Source organism: Pan paniscus, chromosome 6 (assembly GCF_029289425.2).
Source record: "Pan paniscus chromosome 6, NHGRI_mPanPan1-v2.0_pri, whole genome shotgun sequence".
Lineage (NCBI taxonomy): Eukaryota > Metazoa > Chordata > Mammalia > Primates > Hominidae > Pan > Pan paniscus.
In genome coordinates, this window is record NC_073255.2 from 148,371,055 (window position 1) to 148,386,650 (window position 15,596).

A 15,596-nucleotide genomic window follows, 5' to 3' on the forward strand; every position below is an offset into this window, starting at 1 on the left:
TAACAATGTGAGGACTTAAATATGTATATAAATGAAACAGACCAGCTACTTATCCATAACCCAAGCAAAGCAATTAGAGGATACTTTTCACCATAAGTCCATTTTTTCTTGAAGTAATAATACAGTGGGTTAGTAAAAGGATATATTACCAGCATCAGGAATACTTACTGAATAGCTAAGAAGAAAATACTGCATTATTTGGCATTTGGGCTGTGTTCAAAATTGGCTTTAAAAAAATTAAGAAGGCCTATAAATGGAAAAAGCACTCTTTTTAGAAAAAAAAAATCTCAAGAACCTTTCGAAAATCAAAACTTAGAAGAAGTGAGACAGGGGAAATAAGAAAAAGGTAGTAACACTCAGAACCTAAAAAAAGAAGGGTACAAAATATTAGAAAGTGGGCATTAGGCAATAACATGAGTAATGGAAAAGTATCACTAGAAACCATGTGACAGCCAGTTTCCAAAGCACGGTCATCCAAGTACCAAGCTTTGCTGTTCCTTATCTACTTTGCTACCTCACATTTTTTCCTACTATCTGACACTGCTTCATATTCACTTCTCTTACACTGCAGCCCTACTTCGGTCTTATTTTAGAATGGTACAAGGGTCTTATTAGGGCTCAACAATAAGCGGAATTGAAAAACTTTTTTAAAGAACATGGTTTCTGGGTCTCATGAAAATCCTATCCTGATCCCTACTCTTCATGCCTCAAATATATTGCTATCTATACTAGAATGCAAATGCCTTTACTAGAATGCCATATCAACTCAAGTCATACTTACAACATGGCTTTTCCTTTGATCAGGGTTGGGAGTAAGGAGTAGGAAGGCTTCTCAAAAGAACCAGGCCACTAGACCCCAAGGGAGAAAAATGGAAAGAGAAAGTCACAAAAAAGTAGGACTGAAAAATACAATTTAACCAGCAAACTTATAGCTAGCCCAGGGACTATTACTACTCTTTACAAAATGATAAATACAAAAAAATTAGAAACACAGGCTCCCCCATCAGGAAAGCACATTAAGGCTCCAATTAGTCTGTCAAAAATAAAATCTATTCAGACTATGGCTTGAAGATTTGGAAAGGTGCCCACAGCCCATGTATGGCAGCTGCAAGTCCATGGGGAGTTCAAACAGCAACAGTGCAGACTCAGTACTGAAGATGCAAGCCAGAGGAAAAGATTTATGCAATTTAAGGTGAAAGCAACAGAAATAAACTCCCTTGGAATGAGTGCTTATGGTCCTTTTAGCTTATAAGTGCAAGTGTACCCACAAACATGCATGCACACTTGCTGAAATGGCAACAAAGGCCAAGTTAGCAGCATATGTTAAAAAAGAAAAAGTAAAAATAAATATATAAATAAATAAAACAGCCAAGAGGCCAGAGTACAAAGAAGCTCATCCTGAGTGGCCTGGAGATAAAAGCAGATGGAGCACAGCATTACCCAGACTCAAGTGTCTGTTGCACAAAAAGTCCAGGTATTATAACGAGCCTGTGGTATTACAGCAAATGGAACTGCGATCTCATTTAGATTATTCTCCACTCTTATATGCCTTGTTTTGATTTCTGCATACTTGCCTATAAATTGGAAGACATTGTTTTAAGATACCTGTGAAATTTCATCAACTGTGGCTAGAGTTGAAATCTTAACTTCAACCTTAAGAGAAACACTGAATCAGAACTACAAAGCTGACCCGCTCCTAAATTTCTGATGATCCATGGAAACTGTGTGAGATAATAAATGTGTTAAGCCACTCATTTGGGTGGTTATTTGTTTTGCAGAAATGACTAATACAATACAAAATGCACAAAAAGACCCAAGGGCGCAAAGAAACTTGGTATTTGATAAAGTCGACATTCATATTGGGAAGAGAAGTTGAATTAACAAGTTATGTTGAAACAATTAGCTACAATTTGGAAGGAGAATAAAATCAAAGCTAGATATTTATTAAATTCATTATAAGAAAATAAATTCCAGATAAGCCAAACATTAAATGTAATAAATAGAAATATAAAAATAACAAGAGAAAATAAAGGCAACAGTCTTTTAAGGGTAGAAAGAGGTCTTTCTGAACATTTTACAAAATCCAGAAAACATGAAAGATAAATACTGATAGATTTCACTACATAAAAATCAAAACATACCATAAATAATGTTAAAAGACAATCAGCAGGACATAAAAAATTATAATATCAGTATCTCTAAAATTACACAATTCTTATAAAGTGTAAGAAAAAAGACAATAATTTTGAGAGAAAGGTATTTCACTGAAACAAAATATGGACAGTATATAAAGACATAAAAAGATGTACAAACACACTAATAATAAAATCAATATAAATAAAAACAAAGTACTACTTTAGTCTATCAAACTGACAAATTTAATATGGTAATATGTACCAAAATGTTACATGAATATACCTTCTGATGCAGAAACACCACTCCAGGAATTTATTTTATGGATGCAAAGATATGATCAACGATATTCAACATACCATTTTTAATGCAGTGAAAAAATGAAAACAACCAAATGTTCACAAATATGTAAATAAATTATGACATGCATACAGTAATTTGCAATCATTAAAAAGAACAATATATCGTTATATTGCTTGAGATTCTCCTCCAAAAAAGTTGGAAAATTGCATTTTTAATATGAACCCATTTATGTGAAATTTTATACACACACAGCATCATCCTCATCGTCATCCTTATCATCATCATCATAGAAAGAGGTCAAATAATAAAGAATATGAACCAAAATGATGACAGTATTTATTTGCAATGAAAGGAATTTCACTTTATGCTTTATATTTTTCCATATTACTTAAATCTTCAGTAATAGGTATTTAGTATCTTTATATACTAAAACAAAATTAATATTACAGTCTTTTCTGCTACAATAGCTATTTCTTAATGTAAATTAGCTCATATATAGGAAAATGACGTCAGTCTTACGTGAAAGCTATGCTGGTTCATACACAATTTTCCCCAGTACATGAAGGTTTTGATTCAACCAAGAGCAAGTCTTCTCCCAATTAAAGTGAAAGTCTCATTTGGTGGCTTCAAGACTTTCCACTGTTAAAGGAGGCTGAGCATAACAACGAAGAAATGCAAAGATATTTTCCCCTGTGTTTAAAATAGAATAAAATCAACAGATCAATATCCTAGAGCAGATTTTCAACTTTGATGAAATTGGTCTGTATTAGAAGTAGATGACTTTAAGGACCTACAACAAAGGAAGAAAACCAGGGTTTCAAGCTAAGACTGATGTGATGTTGGGTGCAAATGCAAGGAGGGAGTTAATAGTGCTCTTGTTTTTATGACAACTTCTATTTTCTCAGCTCTGTTTACAAAATGTCACTGGTTTCAAATGATCTGTTCCTAGCCCTATTTTCTTTATAAGCCCTAAAATTTTATGGTATAATTTTGCGAATTAAAGATTTTTCAGGAATGCATGTATGTCATTAATAGCAGAAATGCCTCTACTATTCTGAGTAAAATGCAGTAAGGTAGAGAAATGTTCCATATCAAAAAGAAACAAAAAACAAAAAAAGTAAGCAAAAAAGAGAAATGAAGGAAGGGAGGGAAGGAAAGAAAGAGGGGGAAAAAGAGGAAGAGGAAAGAAAAAAACTGCACACTTCAGTTTGTTTTAGTGAGAGTGTCTAATGAAAGATATTAAATGCAGGGCAAAACAATCTCATTAATATTCTTGATTTATACCACACATTTTGATTCTATATGAGATATATCTAAAGAAATGGTCTTTGCCCCATCGGACACTTAAAATCTAAACAAGGGAGTGAATTAAACAGTCATCAACTATGGTGGGGCAGGAAAAGGGACTAATCCAATTAACTTTAGGACACAGTTATTTAATTATACCCAACCCAAGGGTATAGAGTCAAATACTATAGGCGGTATTTGGGCTGGGAAGTTGGGGGGTGGGGAATGCAAACAGTGAGAGAAACAATTGTGAAACTACTTAAGATACATTGTAGGACTCAGCAAATGAGTTGGGAGAACAGTGGTGACTGTGGGAAAAGGGAGATAAAAATACACAGTGGGAATCAGGGAAGAATGCTGTGGGGCCCTGGAAGCAAAACCATATAGAAGTAGCAATGAGTATATGTAGTACTCAATTCTTAGGGTCTAATACCATTCCCTACTCCAAAGAATCAGCACTCTTCAGAGTAAAGGTTGATTCTGGGGCTGTGGTGGGGAAGGTTTAAGATGAGCCTGAAACATTTTCTTTGGCCACTAAGAAGTGCTTAGAAAAAAGATGGAAGTACATCAAAAGGAGACGGGAGCTTGCCTGGTGATCCCACTGGCTAAATATGAAAAAAATTTGATTACTTATTAAATAAAGTCAGTAATGAGTTTAAACTACTGGAAAAACAGCTTTGAATTTGCTAATTTTCTGAATCTGAGCAATACTTTAAAATATGGGTTTTAGCTTCAAAAGGTAAATCAGGTAATTTCATTTTATTTAAGTAATACCATGAAAATAATGTTACAAACTACTAAGTTAAATACAATATGAAATATTGGTGGTGGGTTGTTTTTTGTTGTTTTTTGGGGTTTTTTTGAAACAAGGTCTCCCTCTGTTGCCCACACTGGAGTGCAGTGGCATGATCACAGCTCACTGCAGCCTCAATTCCCAGGCTCAAGTGATCCTCCCACTTCTGCCTCCCAATAGCTAGGACCACAGATGCACACCACCAGGCCTGGCTAATTTTTTGTATTTTTTGTAGAGATGGAGTTTCACCATGTTGCCCAGGCTGGTCACAAACTCCTGAATTCAAGTGGTCCACCAGGCTCAGCCTCCGGAAGTGCTGGGATTACAGGCGTGAGCCACTGTGCTCCGCCTAAAATATTGTTTTAAAATAAGTTCCCTTTATGATCATTCTCAGAAATTTGTTAGCAAAGAAGTTCCCTTGCACATATAAAATTTTTTTTTCAATTTATAAATTATCCTTCTACACTAATTTCCAAAGAATAATCATTGAGATGAGTTAAAGCTTTTCACTATTCTTTGAATATTATATCTGCATATCCAACTGTTAATTGAATTTGAGATCTACTAGTAAAGCAAAAAGCTTGTGACTTTGAAGACTATTTAAAATGTACAATGTTTTATTAATTATCATTAGTAGTACTATTATACAATGGTTGTACCCTTGTAAGTTTGTTAAGAAACAGCTGACATTGAAATTGTCTGCATCTAAAGGACATGTCAGGAAAAGCAGAGAAATCTTACCAAAAAAAAAAAAATTGAATCAACATCTCTTCTTTTGGTATTTACCCCCTTCACATCAATAAACATTTACTGAATATCTGCTAAGTGCCAGGCATCATATCAGTTTCTATATCGAAAGAGTAAAGACGTTTCTGTATAGTATCTATATAGATATTGAACATTAAACATTGTTCTTTGGAATTATTCCAGCCTTGCGATAAGGCTAAAAGGGCCATAAAAATAAAATGAAGAAAGATGGATTTTATAAAGGATAGAGGCAACTGGGGATGTTATGGAAAGACAAACTACACAGCATTTTATACTCTCTGGTTCTTCTACTTTCAGAGAATGACTCTATCATCCAAACAGCTGCCCAAAGGTCAACATGGTAGTGAGCCAAAGTGAGCATTCATGAAAAAAATAGAAATCATCCTAACTTTCTCTTACTTTAAATCGTTCAATAACTCCTCATTTTCTATAGGATAATATCAAGCTGCTTAGATTTAGCATATAAGGCTAATTATGATTAGATTCCTAGTCTCATCACTTCCACTTTTTTTTTTTTTTTTTTTTTTTGAGACAGGGTCTCACTCTGTCACCCAGGCTGGAGTGCCGTGGTGCGACCTCAGCTCACTGCAACCTCTGCCTCCCAGGCACAAGCAATCCTCCCACTTCAGCCTCCCAAGTAGCGGGAACCACAGGTATGTGCCACCACACCTGGCTAATTTTTGTATTTTTTGTAGAGATGGAGTTTCATCATGTTTCCCAGGCTAATCTCAAACTCCTGAGCTCAAGTGATCTACCCACCTTCCCAAAGTGCTGGGATTACAGGTACCAGCCACCATGCTGGGCCAGTTCCTCTCTTTCACAGCACATCATGCTTCAACCAAACCCACCTCCATACAATTTCTAGAATATGCCACACTTTTACTTGTCTCTGGGCCCTTATACATCTCTCCCTTCTGTCTACATCACTCTTCCCACCTTTCTTTGTTTTGGCCAGCTTTACCCATCCTTCAGGTTAGCTTAGATGTCACTATCAGGAAGTCCACTCCGACTCTCCAAATCTGACTTAGATTCCCTTCCTATGTGTTCCCATAAAACTCTATGCTCCCCCAGCACAGCATTTATCACACCTGATTTTCTCATCCTTACCCCAATCAGCTGTGAGTTCTGTGCAAGCAGAAACACTTGTTCACTGCTATACTTCAGTGCTTTGCACTTAAGTGCTCAGTGTTCAATACAGTTTCATTGAAGAAATTAATTAACCACTTAGCTGTCCATATAAACTACATCATACTCAGAATGTGATATAAGTTCTGGAGGCCTTGATTGAACAGCACTGCACAACCACATGCCATAAATTTTATGTGTGTGTGTGTTAGTTTGTGTGTGTGGTGTATGTACACACAAATGACTGTCTCCATCTCTTACCTGATAGTTTTACTTCACAGCTGAAGATATTTATGGAGAAAGTGGTTTTTAAAAGAAATTATACTTATGCTGTAAGTATAAATATACACAGAAAGAAATATGTGGGCTGGACACAGTGGTTCATGCCTGTAATCCCAGCACTTTGGAGGCCAAGGCAGGAGGATCACTTGAGCTCAGGAGTTTGAAACCAACCTGAGCAGCATAGGAAGACCCTGTCTCTACAAAAAAAAAAAAAAAAAAAAAAAAAAATTAACATAGCCAGTCATGGTGGCACATGCCTGTGCTCCCAGCTACTCAGGAGGCTGAGGTGGGAGGATCACTTGAGCCAAGGAGACCGAGACTGCAGTGAGCTGTGATCACACCACTGCACTCCAGCCTGGGTGACAGAGCAATGAGACCCTGGCTCATTTAAAAAAAAAAAAAAAAAAAAAAAAAGGGCTGGGCACAGTGGCTTACGCCTGTAATCCCAGAATTTTGGGAGGCTGAGGTGGGCAGATCACAAGGTCAGGATGTTCAAGACCAGCCTGGCCAACATGGTGAAACCCCGTCTCTACTAAAAATACAAAAATTAGCCAGGTGTGGTGGCGCATGCCTGTAGTCCCAGCTACTCAGGAGGCTAAGGCAGGAGAATTGCTTGAACCTGAGAGATGGAGGTTGCCGTGAGCAGATCATGCCACTGCACTCCAGCCTTGGCGACAGAACAAGACTGCATCTCACAAAAAGAAAGAAAGGAAGGAAGGAAGGAAGGAGAAAGAAAGAAAAAAAGAAAGAAAGAAAGGAAGAAAGAAAGAAAGAAAGAACATACGTCGATTACTACATATATATCTGTATATTGAACTTCAGGAAGTTGACTTTTCTGTATTTTTCTTCAATAAATCATAACACAACACTCTTGTCCAAAAGCAGTAAAGATGGATAAGAAGGATCAAGTAACTTTCATAATCCACCCAACTATAAGGCATTAAGAATTTTTTTCCCAATTAACAGCTGATTTTTAGGAAGTGTTTAGTTAGATTTTCTTTCAAAGCAATTATTTTTCAGTCTGTGCTTCATGGTCTCCTAATGATTCCCTGGAGTCTCAAGGGCCAGGGGGAGCAGGTGCTAGTGAACAGAGTTCTGAACTGCCTCAATCAGAGCCACTCTGCTTTTTATCTGTTTCTTTTTTTTTTTTCAATAATGGAATTCCAACCAAGATTTTCTTTGAAGAAGGGTTCACTACATTAAAATAAGAATAAAAGAAAAAAAGAAAAAGGTTAAAAAACACTGCCTTAAAGAATCAGCAGTGGATTGAGGTTTGCACTATATAATTCAAGCTCTAATGTATTTCATATTTCCTGGTTAGACTAAATTCAACTGTCAGCTTTATAGGCCTTTCTTTGTGCTAAAATGAGAAATACCATTTGAATACAGAAATATCCAGGTAGAGGGAAAACAAAATGGGTTTTTGATAAGTATATTTATTCTCTGATGCAGCTATTTCTAAATTTACTTATTATTTTTAATGGCTTTATTTATGTACCAATCTTCAAGTTAATGATTCATAACAGAACACCAAAATAATCTAATTGAACAACAGAAGCCCACTGTAAATGCCAGCTGCTGCTATGTTTCATATACTGTAAACAAATACCCACCTCACTTTAATAGTTTCTTAGTAGAAAGATTACCTTAAAGGAAAAGATCCACCAAACTCATATTTAAATAATAATTTTAGCTATTTTCGCAATCTAGAAACAACAGGGGCTCCGGGTAACTGAAATTGGGGGTGCTCCATCATAAAACATCCAGAAGACCAGTGGGGTGAATTTGATCTGCTGGTGAACACAATGAAGACTAATAAGCAAAAATGGGCTTCTTCCAACAGAAACCTCCTGCCAACCTGTGCACAACATTGTGCAATTGCAGAATGGCACTTGACTGGAAGTCAGGGAAACACTTGCAATCAAGTCCAGGCTCTGTAACAAGTTAAGTGAATCCAAAACCTTTACAGCTGAACACATAAAATTATTCATAAGATCTAACAAGGTGAGAAGCAACCAAACTTGATTTTCATCTCTCTGGGAAACCCTATGTTAGCACTGTAACCCACAAGGCCCTCTTCCACTTCCAAACTCCTCTGGCATTCACTAGCCACACCTTCATTTGGCACCCAAGAGTGTTAGTTACCGTTTTATAGGTAACTCCCCAACTAAGTTGTAAGCCCCTAAAGGGTATACATAGGTCATGTCTCACTCTTTTCTATACATCCTAAAATTCTTAGAATTTTGCTAAGCATTTGCAGATGCTAAATAAATGTATCTCGACTGTTTGTTTAATTGTAGATATGGTTTATATTACCACCCATTTACAATGTTGATAGTTTCATATGGTTGTGTCAGACGACATTCCACTCCTTTAAATGCCAGTCAGGAGAGTAATGGAGAAAATAAGCGGCCAGATCAGGCTGTATTGACAGCCATGCAACTAATCTGATACTACCTCTCCATGCATGCGTCCCTCCCAAAGACCAAGTGCCCACTCTGTTCTAGGGCTAAGTGTTTTCTGTTCCTGCTATGCTTTGTACCAAGTCAGAAATAAGATTTGGATTCAAGTCTTAGCTATGCCAATGAGTAAGCAATTTGAATAGATGACCTTAGCTCCAATTATCTATGATTCTATGATTCTAACTTCAGGCCTTTACCTTCCAATATCAGAATGGCCCCTCCCTCACAGTACTAAAATTACTTATCTTCCATGATATGTCCCATTATCATCATCACTACACCCATGTTCAAAGGCCATTTCTGACTTCTGCTACAAGGTCAACATACTCACGAAATTATTTACACTTCTAAAGATAACACTGTTAAATTTCTTGTCTGATCTTTACGTCATACCTGCGTTCATTTAATAAACACAAGTGGGTAGTTGGGTAATATGGGAAAAGACACTCATTTAGGGAAGTTTCTAACATATTCCTGCTTTCAGCAGCAAAGATAAGTTATGGCTCCATTTGCAAATAAGCACCAATAATAGTAAATAAAACTAAATTATTTTTATACTGGTCACTAGGAAGGTTGTTTTCATCTTAAACGGCAGCTTGGTAGCCTTGAGAATAATCTGATCTCTCCCATTTTATAAGAAACTTATTTTTATTGTCTCATCAACATCAAATGATATTAGGGAGTTTCACAATGACTGTGACAATAAATGGCTTAGAAAGAAAATTCAGTAACAATTTTGATAGGTTTTAAGGAATATATGAGCTAGATAAAAAATATATGAGCCATATAGAGATTTGATGCAATTTAAATTAATATCTACCAGTTTTGAAAAATAAAGTTTCTCAGAACCTAATGTAGCTTTCTTCTGCAAAAAAGACGAGGCATATCACCTAAAAAGACCTGTCCCTAACCAACTGTTATCCAAGTAATTAAAAAGAAAAGTGAAAATTTCACCTCTTCATACATGTTAAGCAAAACCAGCCATAATAAAATCCCTGATGAAAGGTGAGTTTTAAAAATAAAAGTGAGACGTAGGTAACAGAATCCTCCAAGAAATACTTAAAAGGTTAGTTTTCCTCAGCCAAAATCATATCAACATTTTCATATATTTTGGATATTAATCTCAGTACAAATATTAGATTATCAAATATAAAATATAAAAATATTTGGCTAATGGTATAGTAAGGTTTAGTTTCATTTTTAATAGAGTGATTAGCCATTCACAAAAATCAGTCAATATTACTCCTCCATAAATTATGACAAAAAATATACAAACTCTGAATGAAGCATTAATTGGGAAAAGAAAAAAGCTAAATATTTTTATTGTGAAACTAATAAAATAAAAACCTCAGTCTAGTAGAGAATATTCATTTTGTGTTGATTAAAATTTTATATCACTGTGTTAAACACAGTAATATTGAAAATTGTTATTTTAATTACCTCATTTAATCTCTACATTAACCTTATTTTTATCCCCATTTTAAAAGATATAAACCGATGCTCAGAGTGCTCAAGGAATCTTCCCAAGGTCAAAGAAACAGTAAGTAGCAGAGCTGAATCCAGATTATTTGACCCTGTAAACTAGGTATTTAAGCACTATGCTACACTGCCTCCAGTTATTCATAACTCCCAATAAATATTCAACACTCCCAATAAAACACAGGGCACGATGAGTTATTGATTTCATAACTGCTACTGCAGCATTCAGATACTACTTATTTGGAAAAGTGTTCTGAATACACAATTAATTCAATCCACTATGTAAAAGGTAAATGTTCAAGTCTCATTCAAATGGAGAAGGGGTAGAAAAGGAAGAAAAGTACAAAGTCTATATGGAACATCAATTAATAAAAAATATTATCAGGGTTGTCTTTAAACTTCACAATTACTGAAGGTCCTTATTATCTTGCTGTCATTTCAGCACTCTCAATTGCCTCTTAGAATTTGAAATTTCACTGTTGAAACAAAAGAAACATAAAATATATGTGCATTCTAAAAAATTTTGCCCTTTTGCAATTTATCTTCTACATTTATTACCTGGATCTTCTAACACTCGACTAGAAACTAAAGCAATCCAACTGTATATACAAAATGTAAAACTGGAAATGCCAGAAAATCAACATGACCTTTCAAATATAACATTTTCCACAATCATTTACTTAATGCTAGAAAAACATTTTACAGTATTTAAAGCATAATCTTTATGTGTAATACTTTCGGCAAATATAAAAGCAAATACAGAACAAAGTCAACCACATTTTTAAACCAAAACTGCAATTAATTTTAAACTACTACTTTTTCTCCGGTAGTTCATTATCTATCTATTAAAACATTCATAAGCATATTAGTGTGCTCTCCTTTTCAAATACAAAGCTGATGTTAACCACTGTACTAGTCACCTCCTGTACCTGGTAGGGACTGCTAGTATAACAAACCCCTCCCCTGACACCAATTTCCCTATATTAGTTTGCTTGAGAACAAAAATATGTATTGGGCAAAGAAATGAGATAAGCCTTCTCTGTAAGCCAGCAAGACCACTCTTGATTAATCCCCAACGTACTGGCCTCAACAGCATGGCTTCTAACCAACCAGAATCCTCAGTCAAAAATACTTTAAACAAAGATAAAAATTAGCTAGAAGATCATGTTACCCTAAAATTAAATTTTATATGAGAGCAAATGTATAGCCTTTATATTTTCTGATCCAATCACATCTTTGTTAAAAGCAAAAGATATGTAAATCAACACTAATAGGATGTTAGATTTTCCAAGAGAGAATCACACTTCAGATAACTACTCAAAATCTTTTTTATTCCATAATCAAATAGCAATCCTTAAGAATATACCTTTCATTCCCTTTTGACTACTTTAAGTATTTCCAAAAGAAGCTGAACAGAAAATACTTTTCTTCAGACTTTTTTCCGCACATCTCCTAGCAGGAGAGAAAAATTAGCAAAACAAATGAACTCAGAATCATTAAAAGGTGTGGACAGTGTCCATCTTATAGCTTTAATACCTAAGAATCAGGAAGAAAAAGAGATCAAGGAAATAAAGCGACCAACATAATACCTGGCTGAAGGACAAATTCTATACTTAAAATTAAGTATGGCTCTAAAAAAGGATGAGTTTATGTCCTTTGTAGGGACATGGATGAAGCTGGAAATCCATCATTCTGAGCAAACTATCCCAAGGACAGAAACCAAACACCACATGTTCTCACTCATAGGTGTGAACTGAACAATGAGAACACTTGGACACAGGATGGGGAACATCACACACCGGGGCCTGTCGTGGGGTGGGGGGATGGGGTGGGATAGCATTAGGAGATATACCTAATGTAAATGACGAGTTAATGGGTGCAGCACACCAACATGGCACATGTATACACATGTAACAAACCTGCACATTGTGTACATGTACCCTAGAACTTAAAGTATAATAAAAAAAAATTAAGTATGGCTCCTACCGACTCTATGAATTCAGTTCATATTTCTTTAATGCAAAGAGAGAAAGAGCAAAGTTATTGAATGAAGAGATAAAAGTGTAAAACATCAACAAAGCAACTAAATTAGATACGTCACCTATCACAGAGAAAATCAATAAGGCCCAATGAATTCATATGTACACATTTACCTTTGGAACAATATGTCATCTGCTTTTTGTATTCTAGACATGTTCTATTCCATTGACTGGGAAAAATCGAAAAGGTGGACTTTGTAGCAGAGGACAAACAGAACTCAGGCTTAGTGTAACAGAGCAGCAAAATAAGGTGAGAGAAAAGCAGCTGAGAAGGGGAGGTTTACATTCAACATGTATAAAAATAATGTATATTGGCTTTTTTTTTTCATGAGGGAAGGAAGGTAACTGGCTACCCTAAGAATGAAGCAGAATCAGCATGGCAAGAAACAAAACAGGCAGAAAATTAAAGGATCCCTGAGAATGGTTTATACCCCAAACAAAACAAAAGTGAGACAAAGTAGAAAAAAGACCAAAACCCAAACTAAGACAAAAACCCCAATCCTCTCTCTTACATTGAGAGAAGCAGAATAAGACAACATCAAGAACAAAATATCTGCATCCAGAAGTCAGACTCACACACACACACATACTCTCAGAGCAGCAGGAGAACAAAAGGACAACATATTTTACAATATTAAGATAAAACTAGTACAATTATATTTTTAAATATTAATTTTTTTAAAAAAAGAGAAAGAACAGGTTGGTCAGCTCTGCCCATAGATGCTTCCAAAAAACTCCATAGCAGTCATCCTAATGGATGTGAGACACAATATCACTAGGCCTTTGATATGCATTTCCCTAATGATTAATGATGTTGAGCATCTTTTCATGCCCTTATTGGCCATTTGTATATTTTCTTTGGAGAAATGCCAATTCAAACCATTTGCCCATGTTTTAATCTTGTTGTTTTTTCTTGTTGAGATGTTCGGAGTTTTTTGAGACAGAATCTTGCTCTGTCACCCAGCTGGAGTGCAGCGGCGCAATCTCAGCTCACCGCAACCTCTGCCTCCCAGGTTCAAGCAATTCTCCTGCCTCAGCCTCCTGAGTAGCTGGGATTACAGGCCACCATTCCCAGCTAACTTTCTGTATTTTTAGTAGAGATGGGGTTTCACCATGTTGGCCAAGCTAGTCTTGAACTCCTGAACTCAGGTGATCCACCTGCCCTAGCCTCTCAAATTATATACTGTGGATAGTAACCCCTTATCAGATACATGAACTGCAGGATTCTTTTTAAATTCATTTCTCTATTCCCTAATTTCTCAGAGTTGGCTATATGTAATGCAGAAGTACATTTTGAGTTGAATATATTTCTTCTTTGTTTTTATTTTTTACCTAATACAAAATTTACAATACTCAAAAGAGGAATACAATGGAAAATAACCTCTATCCCTGTTCTTCAGCTACGAAGTTCCAATCCCCAGAGACATTTTTCATCTTCTTATAATTCCCTCCAGAAATATTCTATGCATATATAAGAAAATACATTTCTTAAGTCTCCTCCAAAATAATCTATTCATTGTTCTGCATTTTCCTTTTTGACTTACTACATCCTGAAGATTATTACATTTCAGTATATATAAACTGCCTTATTTTTAACAACATAAATATTTCATTATATATACTATAATTTATTTATCCAGTCCCCTAAGGATGGGCATTTGTTTCCAGTCATTGCCAAGAGTATCCTTAAATATATGTTATTTCACACAATTACAGGATCCATAGGATACAATCTAGTAGAAAACTTAAATGCTATATATATTTCAAATTTTCCAAACTGACCTCAATGAAAATTGCACAAATCCATACTCCCATTAGCAATGATCACACTTGCCTAGTTCCCTATACCCTCAATGACACATTGTGTTTTCAAAATTTGTTTCTTTGCCAATTAGGTTTTAAAAAAAGGCATCTCATTAGAGTTTTAATTTTGCATTTCTCTTATTATGAAATATTAATACTCTTTGTATCTTTGTCCATTTTTCTATCCAATTGTTGGTCTTCTTCCCATTGAGTTGTTCGTGCTCTTTATATATTTATGAAATCAGCTGTCTTCCTATGATATGAATTGCAAACATTTTTTCCTAGTTTTTCTTTGCTTTTTGATATACTATGTTTTCTTAATTCTCAAATTTAGGAACAAAAGTACTTCCACTATGTCTTTGTTCAAACTATATTCCTTATTTTGAATGTTCTTCCCTTCCTTCAAAGGTCAATTCAAGTTGATGTCTCTGCTCTCTCCCTAATCACTCAAGATCACCTTGATTCAAAAATTATTTAGTGAGAGCCTACTGCATTATATTTACAAATAAGTAAATCCAGTGAATTTTGTGATATAGTAGCACACAGCAAGGAAAATTTATAGAGGCCACTAAACATTTAAATTGTATCTGAAAAAATGAGAAGATATGATCCAAATTTTAAAAATGAAACAAAGGCCCAGGTAACGAGAACTTATTGTCTATAAATTAGTCTCATTGGGGTACAGAATGCTAATGTTGGAGTGAAAAAGAGAAAAAGCTGAAGAGGCAAGCAGAGCCAGGTAGGATAGGTCTTTTAGGCCAATTTAAGTAAGTTTTTCTTGATCTAAGGGCAACTAGAAGCCACAGAACCATTTTAAGCAGCAGAATGCTGGTCAGAGAAGAATTTTACAAAGACCACTAACTGCAATCTTGAGTTTAACCAGCACTTCAGTGAACAGAGTTGAAACTGATTCAAATATCAAATATACTCTTATTTATTCAATAAGTGAATTTTAAACCACTATGGAATAGAATGCTACAGAAAGGTGAAATAAGGTACTGTGCTGCTCTACTTCCTTAACTGAGGGCTTGGAACAATCACTGTTGCAAGTCAATTTAAACAACCAGACAATCAGACCATGTTAAAGATGAGACCTCTAATAATAAAAAATCATAGTTGATT

General features: G+C 35.3%; 1 protein-coding gene across 15 annotated transcripts in view; it reads right to left on the minus strand.

The window, feature by feature from the left end:
• The window catches only part of IMMP2L (inner mitochondrial membrane peptidase subunit 2), an 888,203-nt gene that overhangs the window by 857,427 nt on the left and 15,180 nt on the right, over positions 1-15,596 (minus strand). For 2 of the 15 annotated variants that reach the window (XM_063606344.1, XM_063606343.1), the window contains 2 exons: positions 2,956-3,126; positions 782-849 (listed from right to left, as the gene is read on the minus strand). The exons of 12 other annotated variants lie outside the window; for them this stretch is intronic. The gene's annotated coding sequence lies outside the window, so the exon portion shown is untranslated. The remainder of the gene's footprint in view (positions 1-781; positions 850-2,955; positions 3,127-15,596) is intronic. One more of the 15 variants, XM_063606342.1, reaches the window with a different exon arrangement.